The sequence below is a fragment of the Anomalospiza imberbis genome, chromosome 2 (genome assembly GCF_031753505.1).
Source record: "Anomalospiza imberbis isolate Cuckoo-Finch-1a 21T00152 chromosome 2, ASM3175350v1, whole genome shotgun sequence".
Taxonomy (NCBI): domain Eukaryota; kingdom Metazoa; phylum Chordata; class Aves; order Passeriformes; family Viduidae; genus Anomalospiza; species Anomalospiza imberbis.
The window spans coordinates 111,510,388-111,524,766 of NC_089682.1; the positions used below are offsets into that span (position 1 = coordinate 111,510,388).

Sequence of the window (14,379 nt, forward strand, 5' to 3'; positions counted from 1 at the left end):
CGTTTAGGTATTGCTATTATTTTAACTAATGGACTAGTTCTGCATTTAAATGATGGAATGTGAGCCATATTGGCTCCCTACAGGTAGAAGGGAAATACTACTGGTCCTGCTTGTATGCCAGTTAAACATCTGGAATCATTGTGAATGAAGCAAAGAAAACTTAAACATGAGCGTTGGAGCTGGGATTTTGAAAACTGAAAAGCCAAATATTTAAAATGTTGTTTTCAAATGTGATTTTGGTTTCATTCTCTCCCTTCTTCTTGTATATATATATATATTTTTTTTTTTTCATTTTAGGTACACATAAACTGACCCCATACAATGCAACCATCAGATCCTACCAATTGATTCAGGTATGTAGTTTCACTTTTTTTGTGTGTAGGACAAATGTGATGTAGGACACCCTACACAGGCTACCTGCTGGGCTGTAATTGCACGGTATTTACCCCAAACTTTCTGTGTGAATGGTGAGTAGCAAATAAAGGACATTGCAGGTAACTCCAGGCTGGCTTTTATGTGTGAAATCTTTGTAGGATTCCTCTGATTCTCACAAATACAGTGATGTCTTCTCCCTGAAAGAAAAGTGTCTCAAACTGTCTTGGTGATGGAAAAATCAAAAACAAAACTGTTAAATTCAATCCTAGCAAAGAAAAGACAAACATCTAAGAACCACAAAGCTGGGATTTTGACTCATGGTGTGAAGCAAGATGTATTTGGACATAGGTTTGTATTCTTTCCCATTTTTTCTCAGGATGTAAGGATATCCTGAAGTACATGAATGGAAGTAATGTTATTGACATAACAGTAAAAAAAGGGTTTTGTTCCCACTGCATGCTAGCTCTTATAACAGCTTAGATGTAAGCTTTCATTTCCTGTGGCACTAGGAAATGTGTATGTTCAGTGGGGATCAACAGGCAGAATTATTCAAGGGAGACAGTGTGCTTCAGTAGTTGCAGCAGGGAACTTTGAAAGGTCCTGGCCTGGTTTCAGCATCTTTCTGGGTCATTCTTTCCCTCTGCGACCTCAGATGACTCATTTGACCTTAGCCAAACAGCTGCAAAGGCAGGTAAAGGAGCCTCGCACTGCAGAGGAGGTGCGGGATCTAAATTGAGACTCCCCAGGGAAACAACTGCTGTATTTTGAACTGACAGCATTTCAGATTTATGGACAGAAAAAGTATTGAAAGGTAATTCACTTCTAGTATCTGATTATGAAGCAGTGGCCCTATATTCTCCTTCATAGATCATTTCAAAGTCCACATTGACAGCATTAGCTGTTGTGCCCTTCATGTGTATGGACTTAAGCTGCCTAAATGATGATGAGTTAGCTAACAAAGATAACGAGTATTTAAGAAAGATAAATTGTCTCCCAGCTGAACTCTGATGGTCAACAAATACAGAGCCTGTAACACTTTAGTGCGGCGTTGCTTAAGCCGGGCGACGTGACAGACTGTGCAGTGTCAGGCTCTGCAGGCCGCCGGTGCGGTGCCAGACAGAAGGTGCAGCGAGCCAAGCGCATTCTGCTACCTGGGAAGAGGCCATATCCACCAGAGGACAGGCTCAGATGTGTCCCAGGGAAAATTACACAGCAAAAGTCACTGCTGGCATGAATGAGCACAACTATTTGGAGGTTAATGCTGCTGTGTGTTCACTATCCCCAACACACAATTCTCCCACTATTATTTAGTTTTGTTCATTAAAAGATTATGATATAGCCAAATATTCAATAAATATTGATTCTTCATTAAAATGATCCTTATTTTCCAATACTTAGTGCTGCCTCATGTCCTATGCAGTGAAACTGGAAATTGCTAGACTGAGATTTGAAATATTCAAAAATAATTTTAAATTGACCTGAATTAAGCCTTAATTTGGATACTATGACAATCTTTATCTCAGTTGACACAGGGTGTTGCTAGGAAAAGATATTGTGTAACATTTATCTGGTGTCTTGAGTATAAACTCCCACTGATAGTACTGAAATGATCACCTCTGGTGAGATTTAATTGGAAATTATATTTCTAAAATATAGCCTCATTACTCTATACTTAGTTCAGGCAGGAAGAGAATTTCATAAGGTTTGCTGTGCCCTTAAAAATTCTGGGAAGCTCCAGGTATGATTACTGAACAAATACAACTTTTTGTCAGATTTTAACCCCATGTATTTTTAGGATTCTGTTGTTTATCTTATCTTTAGAATTAATCCCACACACAGTATTAACTTCTCAGTGTTTTAAGTGGGGAAAAACTTAAGCTGGTGTACTTGTTTGTTAATTTTATTATTATTTCTTGTTTAATTAAATCTTAAGTTGTTTTTCTGACCACAGAGGACAACCTCATTGATAGAATTTACTTTCTGTGAATCAAACAATGGTTTTGTCCTGGATGGGAAGCCTGTGATGTATTACAACACATCTTAACTCAAGCACCTTTTTATTATACAGTGAAATATTTTCATGGTCGCTGTACTGAATTTTACAAAATGTGTAGGGATGTATTTTTCTAGAGGAGCTACATAAAAATACCTTAGAATTTGCACAGCAGTGCAGGAATGTGGCTTGTTACATACAAAATCACTTGGAGGGGTCAGTATATGCTTATTTGAAATTGGATTCATTGGGCCAAATGGAAATATATGTACATATGTTCATACACACACACACACACACACACAGACACGCATACACACAAATATATAATTTGCTCAGATAACTTGCAGTTGCTCAAGTTAGCATAAAACAGATGCTTATATGCCAGATGCATCCTGCACTGAAGTAGTCAGGATCAGCAGTCATTTTCAAAGTTAGGACAGGACTAAAAGTTGTGCACTTTGGTCTTTGATTATGATTGTTGGGCATGGCTGCAGACCTTATTATAAAGGAACAAATCCACTGACAGTGAACTGACCAAAGGTATATTCTAGACCACATGACATGCCCTATATATAGAGTGGAGGGAAGGAGGAGGAAGGGGGAAATATTTGGGGTGATCATTAAGACTTTTGAGAGACACAGGGTTTTCTAAAAAACCCTAGTAAAAGCATGTTTCTTGGGAAGGTCCCAGATAATAATCACACAGCTTATGAGGTAATAAACGTGCAGACAGACTGGCAACACCGGAGAGTTAAGATTTTCTCTATACCCCAGTTTTATTTTATTGATTAATAATAAGTTCTAATCTACCACTAAGCAGAACTGGGCAAGACACTTTGGCTTGTTTTTGTCTCTAATTTTAAGTAGAAATATTGGCATTTCTGAGTTGCAAGGGGACGTATGTAGCCTATATAGCTTGTGATTGCGTACAATGGTTGCAGAAGTTAGGGAGGGAAGCAGTCTATAGCAGCCCCAAGTTGAGCCCAGCTGAACACATGAGTGTTTATCAAAAAAGAAAATGGCTCACATTTTATGGGCAGCCTCTCCACATGGGAAGTGTCTAACTGAAAGGCATAGAAGGCATCTGTTTTTATTCTAGTTGCTCTGTGGAGATTGAGCCCCTACAGGATTTGCCTAACAAAGTGATTTTCAAGTTCTTCGTCAATGCTGGCACCTCATGATTTCTCATCTTGTCTTATCTCATCTGACCTCATCTTAAGCTTTTGAATGAGATACTTGCTTTCCAATCCTTGCAGCTGATTTATAGATATATATATATATATATTAAAAAGTTAATGCAAATATTGAAAATAAAACTACTGTAATGTTACTCAGTGGCAAATAGGTATGCCTGAGGAAGAACCATATGCTTCAGATTTTATATATTACTCTGTGGAGGGTTAAAGGCACATCTTGTGGATATGTTGTAATATATGTCCAGAATATCTCTTTTCCCAGGATATCACTCCCACGGAAAAAGTGCCTCCAGCCTCATGGCAGTGCCATATCTGTGTGTCTAATGTGAACTACAGATGCAATTGCCCTCCGCTGCATCAAAAATAGTACCAAAATATTTGTGTAGTCATAAGGCTTTCATTTATATATGTGTAGGACTACTATTTTTGTATTGAGCTATTTCCAAAATTAATAGTTAATCCTTGCTTTGTGTTTATTGATACAACAAAACCAGAGGCAAAATTATTTCTCATAATTCACAAGAAGAATATTTATTTAAGATATTCCTTAAAGAATCACATTAAAGAATTGTTACAGAATTTCTACAAGGCCTTTATGATGGAATGAGTCAGAGTAACAGGATCAGAGGCTTGCTTAAAGTTTCTATCACTGATGTAGGCTGAAATTTGGAAGCTACATTAACCATGAATCAACATTTGAAATGAAACATGTGAAAAATACTTTTGTTTGCGAAAGCTGTGAGAACATCAGTAAGATTTTCTTTTGTATTTATCTCCATTGTTTTGTTGCTTTTGGTTTCAGCTATAAGCAGAAATAGCTTGACAAACATATGTAGAGATATAAATGTGTGTGTATGTATATGCATGTACAGACATGTATACATGTATTATATTTTGACCTATTTTGTATAAATGTCCTCCATAAGTAAATGTCCCTACTGGTGACTCAGGAATTTGAATGGCGTGAAGTTTTAACATGAGTTTCAGTTTTGCCCTGAAATATGTTCTTATGAAGATCATCAGAGGCACAACACAGCACTTCTGATTGTCCAAGACAGCAAACCAAAGTCTGAGGTTCCAACAGGTTCATATTTTTGAAGTTCTGAATAATATTGTTGTAGCTGCTGCTAATAATTTCTGCTTTTCTAGTACTTTTATTTTTCATCTACTCTGGAACAAGCAGTATAAATTGTAGCTAATATAAACCACAGCAATCCAATTCTCACTGTGCCCTACAAAGTCAATTAGGTTTTGTATGTAGGCTATATGCCACTATTTAATATTTTATTAGTAAAATTATTTCAATAATATAAGTTCACTACTGATTCTTTTAATTTTTTTAAAGGCCTAATATCTCCAGTCAACTCTCTATATCTGTGAATTCTTATTTTTCATAATAGAATAACATTATAAAGCACAAAAAAGCTTTTTTAATTACATGGTAAATTGTTAGGAAGGTCATTTTCAGTTTTTAGTTTTTTTAATAATAAAATAAAATTAGTTTGTTGACTTAATATAAAGACATTTTGACACAAAAAATAATTTAGTGACAAAAATGTAATTTTTATCCAAACCAAGTTTTATCAGAAATTGCAAGAGGCGATTTCCTGAGTACATCAGAAATATTTTGTTTTTTAAAAGCTGCAAGCATACTATTTAACTGAATGTTTGTTTAACCTTTTCTACTCCTTTCAAATCTGTTGTTCTCAGTGGAGGATAAGGAGAAAATGGTAAAATGTAAAATATGGTCCTTACAAGTTAGACCTCCAGAAAATACTTTGGCAGGAATTTTGAGGGCCCCATATAGCAGATTACACCTCTCTACACAATTTTTTTTTTAAATTCTGTGGCACAAAATTGTCTGATATTGCATATTTTTAATAAATCAAAACCAGAAAGTAACTTATTTGCTCTCTGCTAGGTCCTGGGAAAGTCCAGAAAGAAGAGGAATGTCTAGCCACTAACAAATTATGTTTAAAGGAAAATAGATTCCTACTGACATCATTAAGTCTGCAGAATTGTTTTTATAAGGGTACATACCTATGTCCTACCAACTTTTCCCAATAAATATTTATATGAAGAGAACCATGAAGTGTTAGAGCCTGTCTTGATGAAATGACCAACTTTTTAAACATGCCACTGCATTTTCAGTGTAGCTGCTAATGCTAAATTAACAAATCTAAATGTGTATATGATAATTTACTGGAGCTACCAGTTATCAGCTTCTAAGGGAAAGTTTATTATAAAATTAGTAAGAAAATCTGTATACGTTGTGGAAAAGCAGAAAAATTGTGATCTGAAAAGTGTATTTGTCTACTTAATTAAGATTTGATTTAACTCTTAATGGAAAATTTTTTTCACAGCCATAGGATTTGGTAAAGAGGTATTTTGAATGATTGATTTAAAAAGTTATTAGAATGGTCAAAATGTCTGACTCATTATCAGTCAAAATCTGTCTTTCAACAGCTATTGTTTTATTTGTATTTCTAAAAAATTTCTGCTCTCAAACAAATTCAAGAGTGTGAATATATATAAATAATGCAGGTGTTCATGAAAATGTATTTTAAAATGGAATATATATAAAGTGAGTATAGCTATTCATGGAAGCAAAGTAGCAGGAAATGAAGGAATGTTATTCTGAGCGTAGAATTAAATTTCACTGATTCTCCAGTCCAAATTTTTGTGTATCCATTCCTCATTTTCCCCTTCCATGATTTAGCTGTCATTTCTTTATTGTGAAATTAAGTCACAAACATTCTGATAATAACTGATCCTGTGTAAACTGTGAGCCCAGTATTCTATAAAAATAGTGAAGGAGCTTTTAAAGGAAGCCATAAGTACTTAAAAATCTGTTTACTGTAAGGCTGGATATTTGTTTCATTTTTTAAACACTGCAGGATTTTTTTTTAAATGACAAATGCAAATAATGAATGTAAAACACTCCTCAACCTATACCTGGACACCCAGCAGCTAAATTTAATGGTTGATGAAGAATATGGTTGTTGAGACACAGAGCCAAAGTGGGATGGGTGCAGTCTTTAGTATTCTTGTAATAAGACAGTCACAGATCTAATCTTGTTGCTGATTACATTTTGAAAGGGTTTGTCCAAGAATATTAGAAACAGGAACTGGTTGGAAACTTCCGGAGACATTTCCTTCATCAGAATAGCTATGAGTTGTGAAAACTAAGAGCCTTCCCTTTGGATGCCTTCACAGGTGAAGGGAAGCATTCATGTTGACAGGAAACACTAATTACAGGGCAGCCAAATGGCCCAGGCACACTCTTGGGATGTTCACTCCCTATTTTGCCTCTGTTTGCAGCACATTTCATTGGAGAGCAGCAACCATATCTCTGTGGGCTACTTTAATCTCTCTCCAAAACATCCATTGGTGTTTTTCATAAATGATAGTAACCCAGAAAAAACACACCTGTTCAAGCAGGTGGTTTACACTGGAAATGGGGACATGAGATAATTCCAGATTTTAAATTAATATCCCAGCCACTGGGCCACTGATTTTATCTTGGAGTATCACTCTTTCTTGCATGTTTCTGGGATTGAACAGAGAAAACAAATAAAAAATTTAAAATGCAAAATCAAATTCTAAATTCCTTGCCAGCCCTAAGAGGAACTTGCATTTCCATAGAAGTTTTGAAGCCCTTGAACACAAGGGAAACTAACAAGATCAGCAGGAAACACTCAACTTCTTGAAATGTGTTCATTTTGCAGCAACACAGATTTCCAGCTGGAATGTCCCTGATAATAATTAATTTCCCTCTACAACACTGTTTTCATTCCCTTGCTGGGAAGAGCTCTACAGAGCCTGGCTCTACTGTAGCATATGAGAACAAAAACATGACCCTTACCACTTCTCACTGCCTCTTTCTCAAAACTAAACTCAGGTGGAAATTTCACTCCCTATGTATTGGTTTGATTAATGAGATGATGTCAGGTCCAGGGCTAGATACACTATGGTGTTCATAAAGCGTTCGATTCACTGGAATTCTTTTTCTCCTGATGATTGATTGATACAAGTGCAATGGACTGCCATTCCCAATTGTTTTGTCACATCTTTGCTACAGAACCCGTGCCTGTGTTGGAACTGAGACTCACTTTAATTATTGAATTAATGCAATTTCATGGTTGATATGCTTCTTTCTCACCTCTGGGCTTTATATTTACTGGTCTACTGTGACCTTTTTCCTTATTGGTGCAAGGAGAAATTAATGTATTTGCTTGTTGCTCATGCATTACTATTCATAACAATCCCAAACTAAATTTTACCCAAATAAAGAGTCTTGCATCAAAACTTTTCCCTACAGTTCCTTACACATTTAAAAATAAGCAAGATATCTTTTTTTTCATTGTTACAGGCATACTTTTATATTGCAGAATAATTACATCAAAGCTGTTTTCTCTTTGAGTTTTTTATTAATATATTGAAAAAGGATGGTCCAGATTACTGAGGCATAGGAAATGCCATGGCCTGTCCCTGAGCATCACTGTGCTATAACCCGTTCAACCAAAATAGCAGCCACAGTTTAGATTGCAGAGTATTAAATTATTCATAATTTTTAGATATCCAGAATATTTATGCCTTCATCTAACACATTTTCTTTATCATTAAGCTTGCATTCAGATATGTCTGTTCAGCATTAAAGAAAGAACATTGTCACCTGTTGTGGCAGAGTTCCCCACCAGCTGTAGTAAAAGAAATTTGAGCAGAGGGGTGATTTTTCTTGTCTTTTGAAACGATGCCCACTCTTTTCAAAAGCCTCACAGCGGGACAGGCTGAGACTTAGCAGAGAGAAACTTATGCTGGATATGTGACAGCTTATCACCTCCTTACATCCTGTCATCTTTAAGCCATCTGAAGTAATCTCCTATCACGGTGATAAGCTTGGCTAAGAAGGCAAAACATCGCAGAAAAGATAAAGTCATACTTACGGAAAACTGAAAATGCGTGATTATAAAATCATGCAAATTAGCCATAAAAATAAAACATTGAATCAGAACCTTCCTCACTAGTATTTCTTCTTTTGTTCTTGTCTACTTTCTTGTTCCCTCTTGCACTGTAATTATTATTTCATTCTTATTATTCTTTTTCTCTTCAAATTTAAGAGTTATGGCTACTGCTTCATCAGCTGACCTGGAAGAACATGCAAATAACATAACAATTAACCTATGGAGAAATGAAGAGTTATTCAATAGCACAGTGGTACAGGGGGAAGTGGGATATGCTCCTTTTGGTAACTGCTTATCTTAATATGTAAGCATTTTTTAGAAAGACCATCATCAACAAGTTCTTTAGCTATTTTTCACATGTAGGCTATTTAGGGTAGTAGGCGTAGTGAAGGAATGAGGATTTTTCCCCACCCAAAACTGTTCCGCGTGGAATGACCCCATTCTGTTAGTAATTTCAGTGAAGCTACAAGTACCTTTTTAGCAAGAAAACTGTTAAGTATGTGAATAACTTCATGGCCATCTGTCACCTGAAGGAAACAAAGGAAAGAGATTTATTATAGTAGTTTCTTTCTTAAATAATTGATTCCCTCCTAATACTTTACTCGCCGAAATTCCAATTTCAGACTTATTAGGTTGTGACTATGAAGGCTTTATGCTCATTTACTTACTACTAGAATTGTTTTGCAGATGGAAATGTTCAGGGCTAGATGGCCTCCTCTACAACCCTTACTCAGGGGAATATTTAATTTTTCACAGGAGTTATCCATTGGAGTTATATGTCATTGAACTTCCTCCGGGAAGAGGGATTTCACTTCTGAGTAACAGTTGCCAAGTTTGATTCTGTGTTTGTCTTGAACTTGTTGAGCTTAATAGGAGGGAGACACACCACACTGTGTCAGTACAACTGAACTTCAGGTAGCCTTGTTGATGCAGGAAATCCACATTTTGTATATTCTTTTTTTCAGAATACATATTGAAAGTACATTTTTATAAATGGATCTTATACAATAGGATATGTTTTCAGAGCCAACAAAGACCTTGGGAAAGTTAATGTTTTGCTATTATTAACTAATCAAGAAACTGTACTCCCCGCTCATTTTTCTATGCAACGAACCATGATCATTTTGTTGTTGGGTAATGTTTAATTTTTACGGCACATTACCTGATCATGAATTAAAAGGAATTTCAATGGAATCTGAAGGCACAGTATTTCAAGATTTTTTAATTGAAAGAATTTATTAAGCTATCCAGGTTGTGTTTATATATATATATATACACATATATATATATATATATATATATCAGAGCAAACCAATCATATTCTATACATTTAGATTAATGACAAGAATATTATGAAAGTTATATGAGGCTACAATATAATACGTCTGTGTATATACGAATGTTATAACTGCTGTATTAACAACACATGGATTTTTATGAAAAATATCAAAAGAAACCCTGTGCATATACAAAATTAACCCAAGGAAGGATGATGATGAAGAAAAGTGTTTGGGGGAAAACTATAGTACCTCTCACACTGTCTCTATTTCAACTAAGAAAGCAAGAGTTTCTCTTCAGTCCCAGTTTAAAATTTTTAGTTGAGAAATTTTATAAAACTGTATGAAATAGCCAAGGATTTTTTAAACTGTCTTCTATTGCGTTTTGTCTTGTGTTAGCTTGATAAAACACCCTCTCAAATCATCACTTTAAAATCCTACGTATTTAATAGGAAGTTATAAAGTCTACCTACATAGTGGCTGCATTCAGAAGGACCAAGGAAGAGCTAATTAACCTCCATTTGGCATCTCTGAAATTTTCTGTCCAGTTCTGGAACAGAACAAATATCAACAATCTGGATAGAGTCTGGTGAAGAGATGTGTATGGACAATTTAGGTGCCAAAACATATAACATACACGAGAGACTGGAGGAAAAAGACTTGTTTACCCTGGAGTACAAAAGCAAAAGGAGACATTAAATTGAGTCTTCCACTCAGTAAAAGAGGTCCAGAGAGAAGAAGCCAAGCTCTTCTCAGAGGTCCACACAGAAAAGACAAGAGGCAAGAGTCACGATCTGCAGCAAGTGAAACTGATAATGCATAACTTCTGCCCAGGCCAACCTCTGAAGATGAATCTCCAAAGAAAGGAATGCATCTCAACTATGCCTTTACAACTATTTTTTGAGCAACAGAAGAACTATTTGCCTCACACTCCTCTATAGCAAAGGTGGGCACAGAGGACTTCTTTTGCCCACTCATTTTAGTGGAGTTAGATGGCCTTTTTCCTGTTAATATAAAAAAAAAACCCTTAAATTTTTTGTCTTAAAATGACTAGAAACCCTTTAGCAGATATTACTCAACTTCAAACAGCTCCTCTCAAACACAGAGTTCTCTTTACTTTTAGCTTTTCATGGTAACCCCAGATGACACAATGAAAGGTTAGACACAGAGGTTACACACTGGATAGACATTCAATTGAGCAAAATATATTTTCATGGGTGCACTGGCATTGCACCAGTGCCAACCCATGACAGCACTTTGACCAAGCACATCTACTCTCACCCCCATCACATGCACATCCTTGGTGAGATTCTGCTGGCACATTTTCAGAACTCAGAACTGCATGACAGGGAATTAGAGGGTAGGGGAAGTGAGAGAAAGCTGACATGTATGACCTTATCAATGTTTGGACCGTCATGAACATAACCCTACTCTTTCACAATAATTTGTGGAGGTAGCTTGACTTATTTCATCAGAAACACGTAAATGAATAAATACCAACCTAAATGTTGGTATGGCATACTTTCCTAAGCTATTTAGATGTTAATGTGGAATTTCAGCTATATAAAATTAAAACTTTTAAACTACATTGAAGAATAATAATTATAATTCTCAATAGTGTGGCAGACTGTCAGATCTATATCACTATACAAGGCATATTCTTATTTTCATCAACATTTTATCATTCATTAAATATAATAATGAACAACCTGTTTTTTTGTGGGTTTTTTTTTATTGATTTTAAGATAGCATTTTTTTTGTGTGTGTGTGTGTGTTTCTGAGCCAGAATCTCAAGTTACTGCACAGTGAGTAGGTAAGCTTATTTTTCTCTTGAATTGTTTTCAAGATATCTCTACTTGATTTTACAAGATTGTATTTGTATCACTATTGTGCAACCCCAAAACTGGAAAGAAAATATGCTGAAGAGGATGTAGGAACTGCTTCAGTTTGGTCATTTATGAAGTGCCAACACATCTGAATCCAAATGAATGAGCCCATAATTCAGTTTTCTTGCTCTCTAGCCACACTAGATAAGTATCTATGGGCCTTAAATCTTCCAGACACATGCAATCTTGTACTCAAGCATACAGACAAAACTTTAGTTCAAATATCCTGTTGACTTAGCTTAGTCAAGATCCGGAAACTGTTTCTCTCCCTAAATCCCCTGATTCATTTGTCATGCTCTGAGCATGACCACAGGAGCAGGTTATTCACAGGATAAATTTCATGTGCCTTTTAACTTTTCCACAGCAGCACGGAGGACTGGCCCAACTGTTAGGTGACCCAGCTTCAGCTCTTTTTCAGTGTCAAAGAATTTTGGCCCAGCATTCCCTCTTTCATCAAAATCCTGCTAACTCCTGGAAAAAAAACCCCAAAACAATTCTCTACCTTTGAACTATGCTGTGTCTGTCTACTGAAATTGCATGAAGTCTAATTCCAGCCAATTTCTAAGGACTCTTCAATAGGAAATTGAGAAGTTAATCGCATATTCTCCTCTGTGGGCTGTCTCTCATTTTCATATTTTTTGTACTTTTATTTCAGATGCTCTTTTGAACCAGTCATTTTGGATCTTCTTCAGAAGGCATGAGGAAGCCTGCACACCTAGCACAAAATCCAAGCTTACCATCTATTGACCTTAGAACCTTAGAATATATTCCATACCATGCTTTTTAAAAAGTCCAACTCTGTTACTGGTTCTAGCTTCTACCCTTGAGCCAGGAGGCCAGGTGACAGATGGTAATGAGGTTTCCCTGAATTACTTTTTCCTTTGTCTTTGCCACATTTGAAACTGCATTTCCATGCCCTTCATGCACACGTTCCCTGTATTTTGAGGTGCAACTTCATGCTGATGGCAGCAGAAAAAGATCAGCATCTTTTTCAAGATTTTCATATTTTCTCTTACTATAGATATCAATTAGGTTTCTTTGAAAAGAGAATACCTGCACAAAAAGCAATTTTATCTCCTTGTAATATTCTACATTGCACTAGATACTGCTGAAGTTATTGGTATCTGAATAGCATTGTTATCCCTCATTACCCCACATCTCAGCTTGGTGGTGTGATGAATTCACAACACTGTATTTATGGCTTCACATTCCTAACCACAGAAAAAATCAGTAGCAGCACAAACTCGGTGCAGTGGCTTTACTTAAGACCTAACTGGCAAAGCAAAGACTGAAGAGAGAAGTTGCTGTTACATCATAAATTATTTGAAAAAGAGAAATGAATATGTGCAATGATAATAAAAATCCTTTCTAAACACAGGGAGATTATATGTCTTTCTTTCACCAACAATCACATTTTAAAATTATTTTAGGTAGAACTTAGAAATCTTATTTTAACAGTAGTTCAAAATACTGGCTGTGATGTCTTTCCATTTAATTCGGAAGAAGAAGAAAAGTAAAAGGTGTGTTGTGAGGTAGAGGGAAAGCAAATCTTTGTATGAGGTTGTCACCTGGCCAAATTCTCAGTTCTATGTGGTGTTCATTAGCTTCAGAGAATATAGTGATACCACTACAACTGGTTCATCTGCCCTGCAAGGATTGATAAACGCAGCTACAAAGATGAGAGAGAAAATGGAGATCCACCAGCTAAACAGAGGTATAATTTTGTATTTTGCAGAAAGGACAGAAAGGACAAGGAACGTCCACCAGAAAGACTGGATGAAGTTGTCCCCTGTTTCCCACTGCTGACTGTAAAAGAGAGGCTGAGTTTTCCCTGGACCTGTAACTATAACTTTCCATCTGGAAAAAGGCCCTCTGATGGGAACAGGAGTATTTACACTGCTCTGAACGGAGCTTGAGCTAAGACTTGCTGACTGTGGGAGTCACTACATGCTGTGCTCGAGAATTCGCCAACACTCGTATTACATCTTGTTTGATCTCTACTCAAATTTCCTTTTACACCATCTGAAGAAGTTACCCTCAAACTTGGTCCAAAGTTAGCAGCTGCAGTGGCTGGCTCCCAGTGCTGTGATCCAGTGGGCTGCAGTTGTCTGTACATGACTGCAGCCAGACTGCAGTAACCCATAAAGGCAATAGCCACAGCAGGAAATGCTTTCTCTGCTTCATCCTGCCAAAGGAGTTGGATGTGGCAACAAGCTGAGATGGGAATGATTTTTACAGCTCCTTCTCCTGTCCCCTTACCTCACCCCTCCAGCTGTATCCTGTGAAAAAGATGTCCCTTCTTTCCCAGGAGCATCCATAGGCATTGAGACAAGCCGCCACTGAGAAATATGGCAGCAGGATGATGTTGCCAAGCCATGGACAGACAGGGCGTGCCTGTCTCCTCCTTCACATATTCTCAGGGCTGAGAGTTCACTTTGAGGTGATCTTGTGAAGGAGGAGATAATTTCTGAGGAAAAAGCAACTTGGGCAGATGGAAGAATTTTAGAACAATAATTTTCATAAATGGTACCACATTAGTTTAGACATTTTCAGAAAGTATTTTTAATATATGAAGTATTTTTGTCTTGTATTCCTTCAATCACGCTCAAAATTATGAACTTCAAAGACTTCCATGTTTTAGAAACCTATGGGAAGAGATGGTACTTGATCAAGGTTTGTTTTAAA

General features: G+C 36.5%; 1 long non-coding RNA gene across 1 annotated transcript; it reads left to right on the forward strand.

Annotated features, from left to right (window-relative positions):
• The first annotated feature begins 1,050 nt into the window (after window positions 1-1,050).
• LOC137467349 (uncharacterized) lies at window positions 1,051-1,749 on the forward strand. Its single transcript, XR_010995497.1, has 2 exons — window positions 1,051-1,186; window positions 1,373-1,749. It is a non-coding gene; the product is annotated as an uncharacterized lncRNA (long non-coding RNA).
• The last annotated feature ends 12,630 nt before the right edge of the window (window positions 1,750-14,379 follow it).